General features: G+C 40.3%; 1 non-coding gene across 1 annotated transcript; it reads right to left on the minus strand.

Annotated features, from left to right (window-relative positions):
* Positions 1-14,524: 14,524 nt before the first annotated feature.
* On the minus strand, positions 14,525-14,631 carry LOC123388243. The gene has a single exon (XR_006602798.1). It is a non-coding gene; the product is annotated as a U6 spliceosomal RNA (small nuclear RNA).
* Positions 14,632-15,070: the final 439 nt, after the last annotated feature.

A 15,070-nucleotide genomic window follows, 5' to 3' on the forward strand; every position in this document is an offset into this window, starting at 1 on the left:
TCACCCTGCTCTCTCTGCCTCTCAAATAAGTAAGTAAAAAATTTTAAAAAGATTTTATTTGAGGGGTGCCTGGGTGGCTCAGTGGGTAAAGCCTCTGCCTTTGGCTCAGGTCCTGATCTCAGAGTCCTGGAATCGAGCCCCTCATCGGGCTCTCTGCTCAGCGGGGAGCCTGCTTACCCCCCCCTCTCCTGCCTCTCTGCCTACTTGTGATCTCTCTCTGTGTCAAATAAATAAATAAAATCTTTTTTAAAAAAGATTTTATTTGAGAGAGAGAGAGAGGAAAAGAGAAAAGAGAGAGAGAGTATGTATGTGCATATGAGCAGGGGAAGGGGCAGAGGGAGAGGGAGAAGCCGACTTCCCACTGAGCAGGGAGCCCCACAGGTGGGGGGGGCCTCCATCCCAGGACCTTGAGATCATGACCTGAGCCAAAGGCAGACACTTAACTGACAAAGCTACCCTTAAATAAGTAAAATCTTCAAAAAAAAGGAAAACATCTCATGTTCATGGATTTCAAGACTCAATTTTTTTTTAAGATTTTATTTATTTATTAGAGAGAGAGTGCATGAGACAGAGAGAGCAGAGGCAGAGGGAGAGGGAGGAGCAGACACCCCGCTGAGCAGGAAGCCTAATGTGGGACTTGATCCTAGGATCCTGGAATCATAACCTGAGCTGAAGGCAGACACTTAACCGAGCCACCCAGGCAACCCTCAAGACTTAATATTGATAAGATGCCAAGATGTCCACAATTCATATACAGATTCAGTGCAGTCCCTATCAAAATTCCAGTTGGCTTTTATTCCCAATACACTAACAAGCTGATCCTAAAGTTCATTTGGAAATGCAAGGAACCCAGACTATCCATACATCCTCATTACAAAGCTACAATAATCAAGACAGCATAGTATTGAAATAGGATACATATGCACAGCAATGGAATAAAACTGAGAGTCTAGAAGTAAACCCTCACATTTACAGTTAAATGCTTTCTAACAAACATGCCACAAACATTCAACGGGGAAAGAATCATTTTTTCAACAAATGGTGCTGGGGGACTAGATATACACATGCAAAAGAATGAAGTTGGATCTGAGGCACCTGGTGGCTCAGTCAGTTAAGCATCTCCCTTCAGCTCAGGTCATGGTCCCAAGGTCCTGGGACAGAGTCCCATGCTGGGCTCCCTGCTCAGTGGGGAATCTGCTTCTACCTCTCTCTCTGCCCCTCCCCAACTTGCTCGCACTCTCCCTCTCTTGCTCACATTCTCTCTCAAATAAATAAATAAAATCTTAAAAAAATAAAAAAGTAATGAAATTGGAACCTTATCTCATACCATATAAAAAAGTAATTGAAAATGGATCACAGACCTAAATGTAAAAAGCTAAATTACAAAACTACAAAATTCTTAGAGAAAATACAGAAATAAACCTTTGTGACCTTGGATTAGGCAGTGTTAAATACAATACAATGAAGTTAGACATGAAACCAAAAGCACAAGTGGCAAAAGGAAAAAAAATAGATAAATTGGACTTCATCAAAATTAACTTTTGTGATTTAGAGGACACTATCAAGAAAGTAAATAGGGGTGCCTGGATGGCTCAGTCACTCAAGCAGCTGCCTTAGGCTCAGGTTATGATCCCAGGGTCCTGGGATTGAGCCCCGCATTGGGCTCTCTGCTCAGCAAGGGAGCCTGCTTCTCCCTCTCTCTCTGCCTGCCTCTCTGCCTACTTGTGATCTCTCTCTGTCAAATAAATAAATAAAATCTTAAAAAAAAATTAATAAAATAAATTAATAAAAATGGACAAAGGATCTAAAGAGATTTTTTTCCAAAGAAGCTATAGAAGTGGCTGATAAAAACATGAAAGATGTTCAATGTTATTATTCATCAGGGAAGTGCAAATCAAAACCACAAGAGAAATAACAAATTTTTTAAAAACAACACAAAATATCACTTCAATAACAACTGAGCATATGAAAAAATTAGAACTCTTATACATTGTTGGTAGGAACATAAAAGGGTACAACTGCTTTAAAAGTAGTCTGGCAATTCCCCAAAATGCTAAACATAGAGCTACTACATGACCCAGCAATTTCACTTCTAGGTATATACCTAAGAGAAATAAAAACACGTCCACACAAAAAACTTATACACAAATATTCATAGCAGTATTACTCATAATAGCCCCAACGTGAAAACAACCCAAATGTCTATCAACTGATGAATACATAAACAAAATGTGATATGCCCATACAATGAGGTATTATTCAGCAAAAAAGGAATGAAGGTATTGATAAATGCTGCAACATGGATGAACTTTGAAAACACTATGACAAGTGAAAGAAACCAGACTCACAAAAACCATGGGTTATATGACTTCATTTATAAAGAATGCCATTTATAAAGAATAAGCAAATTGATAGAGCCTGAAAACAGCTAAGTGATTATCAGGGGCAGAATGTGGGGACAAGGGAAATGACTGTACAGGGATTCTTTTTGGGGTAATTAAACATCCTGAAATTAGTGAGGATGAATGCAAAAAACTCTGTGAATACAGTAAAAATTGCTGAATTGTACACTTTAAAACAGTGAATTTTGTGGCATGTAAATCACATCACAATAAAACTGGTATAATATAATGTATTATATAAGCATGTATTATGTATATTATTACAAAAACATTAGCATATACAGCTCACACTATAAATGAGGAAATAAAACACATGTAAGCAGTTTGAAGAATAATAAAGTGTACACAAACATACATCCTAGCTTAAGAAACAGTTACTACTACATTAATAACCCTCTGTAAGTTCCCACCCATACTATTCCCTTCTTCTCCCAGAGGTAACCACTATCTTAAATGTTCTATTACTACTAACTGCCTTATATTACTTTATTATTTTTATTTAAAAATTTTAAAAAACATTTTATATATTTATTTGACAGAGAGAGAGAGAGATCACAGCAGTGCGATCAGCAGGCTGAGGGAGAGAGAGGAGCAGGCTCCAAGCAAGGAGCCCGATGCAGGGCTTGATCCCAGGATTGTGGGAATCATGAACCACGCTGAAGGCAGATCCCCAATGACTGAGCCACCCAGGTGCCCCTCTTTACAACTTAAGGAAAATAAGATTTATTTATTATAAAGAAAATACATTTGTTATTACATTGTATGAATATATATCAATGTGCATTAACTTCCTCAACTATGGACATTTTACATTGTTTCCATTTTTTTCCCCATTTTTTATCTTATGAATAATGCTGCTATGACCATTCTGGTATATATCTCCTGGTACACATATACAAAAATTTCTGCAATTTTTTTGGCCAGAAATAAAGCTGCATGTTGAACTTGCTAGATAATGTCAAGCTTTTGTCCTAAGTGACCTCAGTATTTTTACCCCCATAGGCAGTGCATAAAGTGCCCTACCTTTGAAAAAATTATATAGAAGTGAAATCGAGTGAAGTTAAGTAACTATGACTGAGAGGTGGGAGAGTAGGAACAAAGTTAAAATAATATCTTAAGTGTAAAAGAAGTTCTTGTGAGGCTGTGCTCTTCCATCTTAAATTTCCCACCTTTGCTTAGTGAGAGTGAAGGACTAACCATGTGAATAGAGGAATGGACTATTCATTTGTCTCCACTTTTGTTGTGGTGGTGTTTACCCTTACCTTCTAAATTTGCACAGTAAGACTTTTGTTGTAAGAATTAAGAAATAAAATGTTGAGAAGATTAAAGAAAAGACCTGAGAGCAAAGCAGTCACTCTGAAGCTGTCAAAATGCCCCACAATGACAGACTGAACATTGTTTTGATTTTAAAAGACTTCCACCTTTAGGGGTGCCTGGGTGGCTCAGTCATTAAGCATCTGCCTTCGGCTTAGGTCATGATGCCAGGGTCCTGGGATCAAGTCCCACATTGGGCTCCTTGCGAGGCAGGAAGCCTGCTTTTCCCTCTTCTGCTCTCCCTGCTTATGTTCCCTCTCTGGCTATGTCTCCTCTATCAAATAAAAAAAAAAAATCTTAAAAAAAAATAAAAGACTTCCATCTTTAGGCACAATTTACCTTTTGACACTGGTACCATCAGAGGTAATTGTCTATGTCTCAAATAGGTCCTTTGATGTGTTGTCCACAGGAGATGTGATTTCCTATCAGTTCCCAAGCTATAGGTGATCCCAGAGGACACTGAAATAAAGGCAAGTTCATCAATTACATGTAACTTTAGGATATCTTCTGCAGGCTGTACTTAAGTTGTATTATGAATTTATCAACACTTTATTTTTATTTTTTTTAAGATTTTATTTATTTATTAGAGAGAGAGAGAGCACAAGGAGGCAGAGGCAGAGAGAGAAGCAGGCTCCCCACTGAGCAAGGAGCCCGATGTGGGACTCGATCCCATGACCCAGGGATCATGACCTGAGCCAAAGGCAGCAGCTTAACCAACTGAGCCACCCAGGCACCCTCAACACTTTATTTTTTAAAAGATTTTATTTATTTATTTGAGAAAGAGAGAAAAAGAGCATGAGAGGGGAGAAGGTCAGAGGGAGAAGCAGACTCCCCACGGAGCAGGGAACCAAATATGGGACTCAATCCTGGGACTCTGGGATCATGATTTGAGGCGAAGGCAGTCACTTGACCAACTCAGCCACCCAGGTGTCCTATCAACACTTTCTTGATGGTACATGACTCACTAGTGTTCTTTTTGTGGTGGTGTTGACCACTCTTTACAAAAGAGTTAAGACTGGGGCACCTGGGTGGCTCAGTGGGTTAAGCCTCTGCCTTCGGCTCAGGTCACGATCCCAGGGTCTTAGGATCGAGCCCCACATCACGCTCCCTGCTCAGCAGGAAGCCTGCTTTTCCCTTTCCCACTCCCTCTACTTGCGTCCCCTCTCTCACTGTGTTTTTCTCTGTCAAATAAATAAATAAAATCCTTTAAAAAATAAAATGAAATGAAATCAATTCTTCTGACTATAGAATTGATATTCATCCTCTTGGGGCATTTTTTAATGTCTACTCATCCTGGAAGCCAGTGACCATCCCCTTTCTCTAAGAAAGAATCCTCTGACCCCCGCCTCCCCAATTCATTTATGAGGACTGACCCTTCAGTAACCAGTTTATAGTTTGTGATTCAGGACCCACAGTCACTGCTCATTGGACCAGGGTAAACAACTGACCCAAGCTGGGCCAATCAGATTCTCTTTCTCAAATGGTTGGAAATGGGACTGAGAGAGTTAAATTAGACTCTTTGGATGGCCAGAATTATTATAAAGCTTGGAAGTTCTGGTATGGCCATGTTCTTCTCTATACCCTGAATAACTGGAGAGATAACTGGAGAAATCCTGCCTGTAAAGTCGCCTCACACTTTGGTCAACACTCTTTTTCTGGATTATAGTACCCAGTCTCTTAGCTCTAAAACTGTTGCTCCATGGTCAACTAATCTTCAACAAAGCAGGAAAGAATATCCAATAGAAAAAAGACAGTTTCTTCAACAAATAGTGTTGGGCAAACAGGACAGCAACATGCAGAAGAATGAAACTGGACTACTTTCTTACACCATAAAAATGAAGTCAAAATGGGGCGCCTGGGTGGCTCAGTGGGTTAAAGCCTCTGCCTTCGGCTCAGATCATGATCTCAGGGTCCTGGGATTGAGTCCTGCATCGGGCTCTCTGGTCAGCAGGGAGCCTGCTTCCTCCTCTCTCTCTGCCTGCCTCTCTGCCTGCCTCTCTGCCTGCTTCTCTGCCTACTTGTGATCTTTCTCTGTCAAATAAATAAATAAAATCTTAAAAAAAAAAAAGTCAAAATGGATAAAAACCTAAATGTGAGACAGGAAACCATTAAAATCCTAGAAGAGAACACAGGCAGCAAACTTTAGCCATAGCAACCTTTTTTTTAAAGATTTATTTATTTATTTGAGAAAGAGAGAGAGACAGAGAGCACAAGCAGTAGGAGAGGCAGAGGGAGAGGGAGAAGCAGACTCTCTGCTGAGCCGGGAGCCCACATTCGGCTCCTTAATCCTTAATCCCAGGACCTGAAGATCATGACCCAAGCTGAAGGCAGACGCTTAACCATCTGAGCTACCCAGGCACCCCCGTAGCAACTTCTTATTAGTCCTTCCGGGGCTATGTTTGTTTTCCTAATGCTCTCCCTATTTTCCTCTCCTTCTTCCATCAACTGTCCCTGAAACATTCAGAGTAACCTTTGTAAGACAACCCAGGTCATAGCATTTCCTGCCTAAAATTCCCTAATGGCTTTCCTTTACATTTAAAATAAAACCTGGGGGCGCCTGGGTGGCTCAGTGGGTTAAAGCCTCTGCCTTCAGCTCGGGTCATGGTCTCAAGGTTCTGGGATCGAGCCCCGCATCGGGCTCTCTGCTCATTAAGGAGCCTGCTTCCCCCTCTCTCTGCCTGCCTCTCTGCCTACTTGTGCTCTTTCTCTCTCTGTCAAATAAATAAATAAAATCTTAAAAAAAACAAAAAAATAAAATAAAATCTAGGGTGCCTGGGTGGATCAGTCAGTGAAGCATCTGACTCTTGATTTTGGCTCAGGTCATGATCTCAGTGTCGTGAGATCAAGTCCCATGTCAGTCTCCAAGGTGGGTATGAAGTCTGCTTAAGATTCTCTCTCCTGGGGCGCCTGGGTGGCTCAGTGGATTAAGCTGCTGCCTTCAGTTCAGGTCATGATCTCAGGGTCCTGGGATCAAGTCCCGAATTGGGCTCTCTGCTCACCGGGGAGCCTGCTTCCCTTCCTCTCTCTCTGCCTGCCTCTCTGTTTACTATGATCTCTCTCTGTCAAATAAAATCTTAAAAAAAAAAAAAAAAGATTCTCTCTCCCTCTCTCCTTCTGCCCCTCCCACACTGCTCATGTGTTCTCTCAGTAAAGAAATAAATAATCAAATCAAATCACATCCAAACTCCTTACCATGGCTGACAAAGCTCTCCATGATCTGACCTCCATCTTATTTCTCAGATCCACACCTTGAACATCTCTTCTTCTAGCAAACTATACTCATGTACACCAGCTTCCTATATGCTCCCCCAAGCATTAATTTCCTTGCCCTTTTACAAGAATGCTCTTTCTCTTGTTCTTTACATGGCTATTTCCATTGCATCCTTCAGTCTCTCAGCATCTTTTCATTTGCCAAGAGGACTTTGTTTGACCTTCATAACTAAAGTGAGCACTTCCTCAGTTACACTCTGTCATGTTGCCCTGTTTATTTCCCTTGTAACACTATATTTTTATTTGTATTTGTTTATTGTCTGTCTTCTCCCACTAAAATAGAACAACTTTGAAGGCAGAAAATTGGTTAATTTTGTTTACCTCTATTTACCAGTGTGCAAACAGTTCTTGGAACATAGAAGGCTCCTAATAGACATATGTTGAGTAAATAAATAGATGAATGAATCAACAAATCAAATGAGAGAATGACACTGAGTGGCTGAGATGAGTCGAGAAGTCCTGAAGCTTCCTGTCCATGATTCTAGTCTTTTTCGAGGCCTGTCTCTGTTCCTGTTCTTAGGTTCTATAGGAAAGTACTATGTACTGTATAACAAATACCCCCTTTATGCAGAAGTTAGCTTGACTTGTCAACTGAAGAAGCTTATTTACAAGCTTACTTTGAACAAATAGAGAAATGTAATAGAGAAATTCTATCGCTGGAAAAGAATATTACCATTTGCTGATCTACTTTCCAGACATTTTAACTTCAGTTGGACCATTCATATTCCATTCTATAATGTTTCACTTTTAAAAAACATAATAAGCGGAGAACATCTTTCCAATGATATAATTTTAAATGGACCTATATGGATTTTTATAGCACACCTATTTTATTTTTAAAAAATGTTTTATTTATTCATTTGAGACAGAGAGATACAGAGAGTGAGCATGAGCAGGGGCAGAAGTAGAGGAAGAGGGACTTCCCCCTGAGCCAAGAGCCCAATGTGGGCCTCAATCTCAGGGCCTAGAGATCGTGACTTGAGCTGAAGCCAGATGTTTAACCATCTGAGCCATGCAGGTACCCAGCATACCTATTTTAAAGAAACTAAATAGGGGTGCCTGGGTGGCTCAGTGGGTTAAAGCCTCTGCCTTCAGCTTGGGTCATGACCTCAGAGTCTTGGGATCGAGCCCTGAGTCAGGCTCTCTGCTCAGTGGTGAGCCTGCTTCCCTCTTTCTCTCTCTGCCTGCCTCTCTGCCTACTTGTGATCTGTCAAATAAATAAAAAGAAATTTTAAAAAATAAAATAAAAAAATAAAGAAACTAAATAATCACCTAAAAGTGGATATCTTTTCACATGTTAGACAGAAGTCCTGAGGCTAGGTGTGCCTGGGTGGCTCAGTTGTTAAGCGTCTGCCTTTGGCTCAGGTTGTGATCCTAGGGTCCAGGGATTGAGTCCCACACTGGGCTCCCCCCTTGCGAGGGAGACTGCTTCTCCCTCTCCCACTCCCTCTGCTTGTAATCCCTCTCTCTGTCAAATAAATATAATCTTTTAAAAAAAAAAAGCTGTAAGGCTAGATAGAACAGAATGAAAGCAATCAAGGAAACCATTTTGTCTTAAAGTAAATCTCACATTTAAGGTAGCTTTTGCAAGTTTGCTAAATTATCCGATCTTCCCAGCCTCCTATCTTAGAGAAGTAACATGAAGGAAAAGGAGAGGTGATTGCATTACAGGCCTTGTCCTCGGGACCTGAAGCCATTTGTAAAAACTGAACTATAGCAGAACAGATCCTGTAGTTCCTTACTGTCTGAGCCCAGAGAAGACTGTCTTCATTTCTCACCATTCCAAAATACACCATCAAAGCTGTGTGGTACTGTGGAGCAACTGAAAAGTACTAAAACAGAAGTAAAAAAAAAACCTCCACTAAAGACAGGAAGGTTTAGAATACCAGAAAAGAAAACCCAGGAGAGACAGTAGTGGAGGCATGATTAAAGGAACATCCAAATCCAACAAAGTGGCCAGATTTAATCTCTCTGGGAAAAGGACTGGAGAGTAGATGTAAGTAAGGAGGGCTTATCAATTGTTTTGAACTCAATGGAATGAAAGACTAAAAGAATTCCCTTGAAGTGATATTCAGAATTGTGGTGCACTGGGGCAAAGGTAGCGTGAGGGAGAACAAAAAATAACCCTTTAATAGTGATAGGTGCAGGGTGCCTGGGTAGCTCAGTGGGTTAAGCCTCTGCCTTCAGCTGAGGTCATGATCTCAGGGTCCTGGGATTGAGCCCTGCATCGGGCTCTCTGCTCAGTGGGGAACCTGCTTCCTCTCTCTCTTTCTCTCTCTGCCTGCCTCTCTGCCTACTTGTGATCTCTGTCTGTCAAATAAATAAATAAAATCTTTAAAAAAATAGTGATAGGTGCATAAAGTCAGCTTGATGACACCAGCAATTAAAATTATACAGCGAGCTCCTCTACCTCTGATTAAATTTGGGGAGAATGAACTGTAAATCATGGCTATAATCAAGAGTCTAAGAATAAGAAAGACACGGATTCACATTTTTCTCATGTGTGACCATGGACAAGTTACTTAACCACTTTCCTTAGCTTCTTTATCTATAAAATAGGGATGAAATGCTAACTTCATATGGTTATGATGAGTATCAATTAAGATAATGCCTATAAAAAGCTAAGCATGGGGATGCCTGGGTGGCTCAGTTGTTAGGTATCTGCCTTTGGCTCAGGTCATGATCCCAGGGTCCTGGGATTGAGCCCCGCATCAGGATCCCTGCTCAGTAGGAAGCATGCTTCTTCCTCTCCCACTACCCCTGCTTGTGTTCCCCCTCTCTCACTGTATCTCTCTCTATCAAATAAATAAATAAAATCTTAAAAAAAAAAAAAAAAAGCTAAGCACGATGGTGGGGATTTAGTACAGGCTCCAAATTAGGCAAATGTTATATTTATCGTGTCCACTGAACTAGTGTCTGGCCAACTGATAAGTCTACATTATATTTTTATGTATAAGGTACTGAGTTATATTATATTATATATGATTTTTCTTGTGTGTTGGTGAATATGAGTCAGTTCTCTATAGTGTTTATACATCATGTGCCTCCTCACTAGACCATAAACTCTTTTGAGGACATCTTTGTACACAGAGTGCTTAACACAGTGCCTGGTACCTGCAGATGTATAATAATTTTTCAGCAGATGCATTACTATGACATCAGATTGTAGAAGAAATTGTTTTTCTTTCTGGAATTGCTTTTAATACTTTTATAGTTTTATATTAACTCCCCTCTATATCTAAGAACACAGTGAAGTGAGAGCCATAGTGGTGTCACTGACTAGAGCAGCAGAGAGGAGGAATAAGAAAATTTCAAAAATCAAGTGGAAAATCTGCTCAAAGGAATGCCAGTAGCATTTCAGTAGTGCACAGGAAATGATGCTGCAAAAATATTCCCGTCTTTTAAAAATTAATGGATTAAGTACACCTGTGTGGCAAAATATAGAAATAGGGTTTTAACTATTTCCCACTGAATATGGACTAGAATTCAAGTCTTCCCAATGTATAAGGACTTACCTTTAGCAGGCCTCCAAAAGAGTCAAGTCCCTGAAAGGGGGGCTGCAGTGAGGCTACTGAGTTAAAGGTCTGGGAGCAGGAAGGGACAAATTATGAAGAGACCTTTAAAGAATATTTTTACAGTGACCAAGAGAACCCAGGAGGAGCCAGTCTTATGTAAGAGGATAGAAGCAAATGAGATGTAAGTATTGAGAAAGAAACTTGGAGCAGAGATAAAGGAAGACTTTGGAAAAAAGTGCAGGCTCTGTAATTGCAGCATCAGTTGTATGAATGCTCAGAAAAGATGACAGAATTCCTGGAATTTGGATCTTACTAAATTTGACAAGTATTACTGTGTACTCATTTTGTGTAGTTGCTACAGGAAGAAAAATAGAACCCTTGCTCTTAGGCGGTGAATAATTAAGAGGGGAAATGAGAAGAGCACATCCTTTACCATAAGGTAAATATACTAAGAGTCAATCAGAGAAGAACAAAGCAAAATAAGAGTGTCAAGGAAGACTCACATTCACTTGAAGGACCAGATAAAGCTTAATGGAGGGGGCACTGCTGGAGTCTGGCAGGGATTGTGGCAGGTGGAGATAGAGTGTTCCACAGGGAAGGCTGTTTAAATGGAGTCAGGGGTGTGCAAGGAGCAGGGTGGTCTCAGACAGTAGCAGGTAGGCATGCTGATAAGAGAAAGCAAGCTGTGGGAATTTAAGTGAAAGGAGACATATTTTGCAAGACCTTGCATATATGTCAGAGGAGTTTTATTCATTCTTCAGATAATTGACAGTGATTACAAATTTTGAGCACAAAAGCAATAGAGTCAGAGCTGCAGGAGAGCTTTACAAAGATTGATCTGGCATTAGTCAGTTAGAGAGACTGGCAGAAAGGAGGAATGTAAGGATATTACTATGGTTCAGGCAAGTGGCCTTGAACTAGGAAGGATGGTGACGGGAGATGGAGAAGTGGGATGGATCACAGACACTGAGGAAGGAGCATGAAAAGACTTGCGAACTAGTGAAATACGGAATGGAGTCAAGAGGGTGACAGGATTAAAGAAGACCTAGTGATGTGGTACCTGTATGCCAGGGAGGCAGGCAATACAATACAAAATAAATAAACTTATTTCACTCTCCCCAAAAACAACCAGGGGAAAGAAAGAAGGGACTATGTGTGTTACATATAAACTTACAGTTCTTGCTTCCTCCAGAGATCTCACTCTAATTCTTTTCTGACTGTTCTGGTGTCCTCTGGTCCTCTAGAATCCTCTTGTCTTCCTGACTCATTAAGAGAGGAATTAATACAGTTCTGTTTAGCTCTTAAGATATTAACTCTTTGTAGATCAGAGCTTGAAGGCTATGCTTTTTCTCTATGTGTATTATAGCTGAAGAAAGTGCAGCTACAAGATTCCTTAACCTGTTTCTCAACTAAAACCAAAGCTGAAAACATTTATTTGATTTGAGATTAATACAATTTGTTGGTATTGGGAAAATGATCTTTTTTTTTTTTAAAGATTTATTTATTTATTTATTTGACAGAGATCACAAGTAGGCAGAGAGGCAGGCAGAGAGAGAGGAGGAAGCAGGCTCCCCGCAGAGCAGAGAGCCTGATGCAGGGCTCCATCCCAGGACCCTGGGACCACGACCTGAGCCAAAGGCAGAGGCGTTAACCCACTGAGCCACTCAGGCGCCCCGGGAAAATGATCTTTAAATCTCTTCCTAAAGGGCAACAACAGTGGAAGCCCTGAGATCTTTCTGAAGAAAACAAACCCCACTTCATTGGTGGAATCAAAGTGCCTGCTCAAGCCACATGTGCCAGAAAGTAAAGGAATGTCTATCTCCCAATGCACAGTGATCATAGTTTCCAAATCAAACATTGGACTGTAATTATGCAACACAACTTTATATTTGAAAATTAGGTGTTCTTAAAAATTCTGCATGGGTGGTTACTGCATTCATACCATATATTAAGTGACAGAAGGTCTCAAATATCATATACAGTCAGTGTGTGCACTGGGAAACTCATTCTGGTCACTGCCATCAAGTGCAGAGATGCCCAAGAGGGTGAACACATGTGTAATGGGCCTCTGGTGACTTTCCCTCTATCCTATGAAATAATTAAAATAAAATAAAAATGAGGGAGACAAATAGGAAGTATAGAAATTACCTAGAACACATAAATTTCCCAGTGAAAATAAGAAAATCAATATAGTATTTTCCCAGGTTTAAGTGACAAAGGGCTTTTCTGTGTCTAAAATTGCTTCTTGCTCAAGTTATTTCACAAGAAATCTTAGGTCTTCTCACCTTTTCTGGATGATCTAACCAGAGATAGTGCTAGGCAAAATTTTGAAGTGTTTGAAATATGTTTGGAGATCTTGTCTCTCTTTTCTGTATCTCTGATTTTTGTTAATTTTTTTAAAGATTTTATCCATTTATTTGACAGACAGAAATCACAAGTAGGCAGAGAGGCAGGCAGAGAGAGGGGGAAGCAAGCTCCCTGCTGAGCAGAGAGCCCAATGCGATGTGGGGCTGATCCCAAGCCTCTGGGATCACGACTGAGCAGAAGGCAGAGGCTTTAACCCACTGAGCCACCCAGGCGCCCCTGATTTTTGTTAATTTTTTAAACATTTAGTCCTGCCCCTTTCAGGCAACCAGTTACCTGCCGCTTCTCTCCTTGATATCCTCATTACATCTTAGAGTAAATTTAAACCATTTGATATTTTTTTCACTAGGCTTAAATGTACTTCATTTTTTATTTTTTAAAAAGATTTTATTTATTTAAGAAAGGTTGGGAGTAGGGGCGCCTAGGTGGTTCAGTGGGTTAAAGCTTCTGCCTTTGGCTCAGGTCATGATCCCAGGGTCCTGGGATGGAGCCCAGCATCAGGCTCTCTGCTCAGCAGGGAGCCTGCTTCCTCCTCTTTCTCTGCCAGCCTCTCTGCCTACTTGTGACCTCTGTCTGTCAAATAAATAAATAAAATCTTAAAAAAAAAAAAAAGACACTTATTTAAAGAAAAGAAGGAAAGAAAGAAAGAAAGGAAGAAAGGTGGGGATGAGGGGCAGAGGGACTAGCAGACTCCTCCCTGAGCAGGAAGCCTAAAGCAGTCCAGATGGTCCAGGACCCTGAGGTCATGACCTGAACCAAAGGCAGCCACTTAACTCACTCAGCCACCCAGGCACCCTGGCTTAATGAACTTCTAAATGTGGAATGTAAGGCCTTGTTCCATGTTAAAGGAATCTCAGTCACCACAAAGGTGTTGGGAGTTATAATAACATTTTTCTGATTAGAAAAGTAATACATGTTGATGGCAGACTTGAACAGAAAAATAAAAAGAAAAAAATGAGATGGACTAATAATCATTTAACATAGAGATAGCTACTGGAATCATTTTGGTTTGCATAAAAGTATACATAATATTTAAAATAAATAAAAAATAATATTAAAATTAAAGACAGGATCATTTATTTATCTTGTTTAATATTAAAAAATTCAAATTATAATAAAATACACGTAACATAAAATTTAGTATCTTTTTTTTTAAAGATTTTATTTATTTATTTGACAGAGAGAGAGATCACAAGTAGGCAGAGCGGCAGGCAGAGAGAGGAGGAAGCAGGCTTCCTGCTGAGCAGAGAGCCTGATGTGGGGCTCAATCCCAGGACCCTGGGATCATGGCCTGAGCCAAAGGCAGAGACTTAACCCACTGAGCCACCAGCTGCCCCAAAATTTACTATCTTAACCATTTTTAAGTGTACAGTTCAGTAGTATTAAGTATTATTTAAAAACAATACTTAACCGGGTATATTTTAAAGATCTTACTGGCTTTTTTTCAACAAGTCACAAATCAGGCCACATCCAATCTTTTTTTTTTTTTAATTTATTTATTTTCAGAAAAACAGTATTCATTATTTTTTCACCACACCCAGTGCTCCATGCAATCCGTGCCCTCTATAATACCCTCCACCTGGTACCCCAACCTCCCACCCCACCACCACTTCAAACCCCTCACATTGCTTTTCAGAGTCCATAGTCTCTCATGATTCAAAAAATATGGAACGCTTCACGAATTTGCATGTCATCCTTGCGCAGGGGCCATGCTAATCTTCTCTGTATCGTTCCAATTTTAGTATATGTGCTGCCGAAGCGAGCACTTTTTTTTTTTTTTTAAGTAGCTTCCACACATAGCATGGAGTCCAATGTAGGGCTTGAATTCCTGACCCTGAGATCAAAACTTGAGCCGAGATCAAGAGTCAGACATTTAACTGACTGAGCTGCCCAAACACCCCAGGCTGCAACCCACCTAAAAGACAGAAGGGAGCTTCAAGAAGCTGTGTGAAAGACTTATAAGCTGGAGAAAGAGGAACAAGGAAGTTATACTAGACAAAAAAAAGCTGGTTGATTATTGTAAGGTCATTTTCCTACTGGGGATATTAGGGGTCTACCAGGCAGATCAACAAGGTAGTGCTAATTAGGAGATTCCTGACTGTTTTAAGATTGCATTTCATTGAAAGCCAAAACTGTAATTAAGTCAAGTCTCAAGTTTGGTGACATGGGGCTTAGCATAATGGCTCCATTTTGTGCCTTTTTTCT

This window comes from Mustela putorius, unplaced genomic scaffold (assembly GCF_011764305.1).
Source record: "Mustela putorius furo isolate JIRA1106 unplaced genomic scaffold, ASM1176430v1.1 tig00003896_pilon_pilon_pilon, whole genome shotgun sequence".
NCBI lineage: Eukaryota > Metazoa > Chordata > Mammalia > Carnivora > Mustelidae > Mustela > Mustela putorius.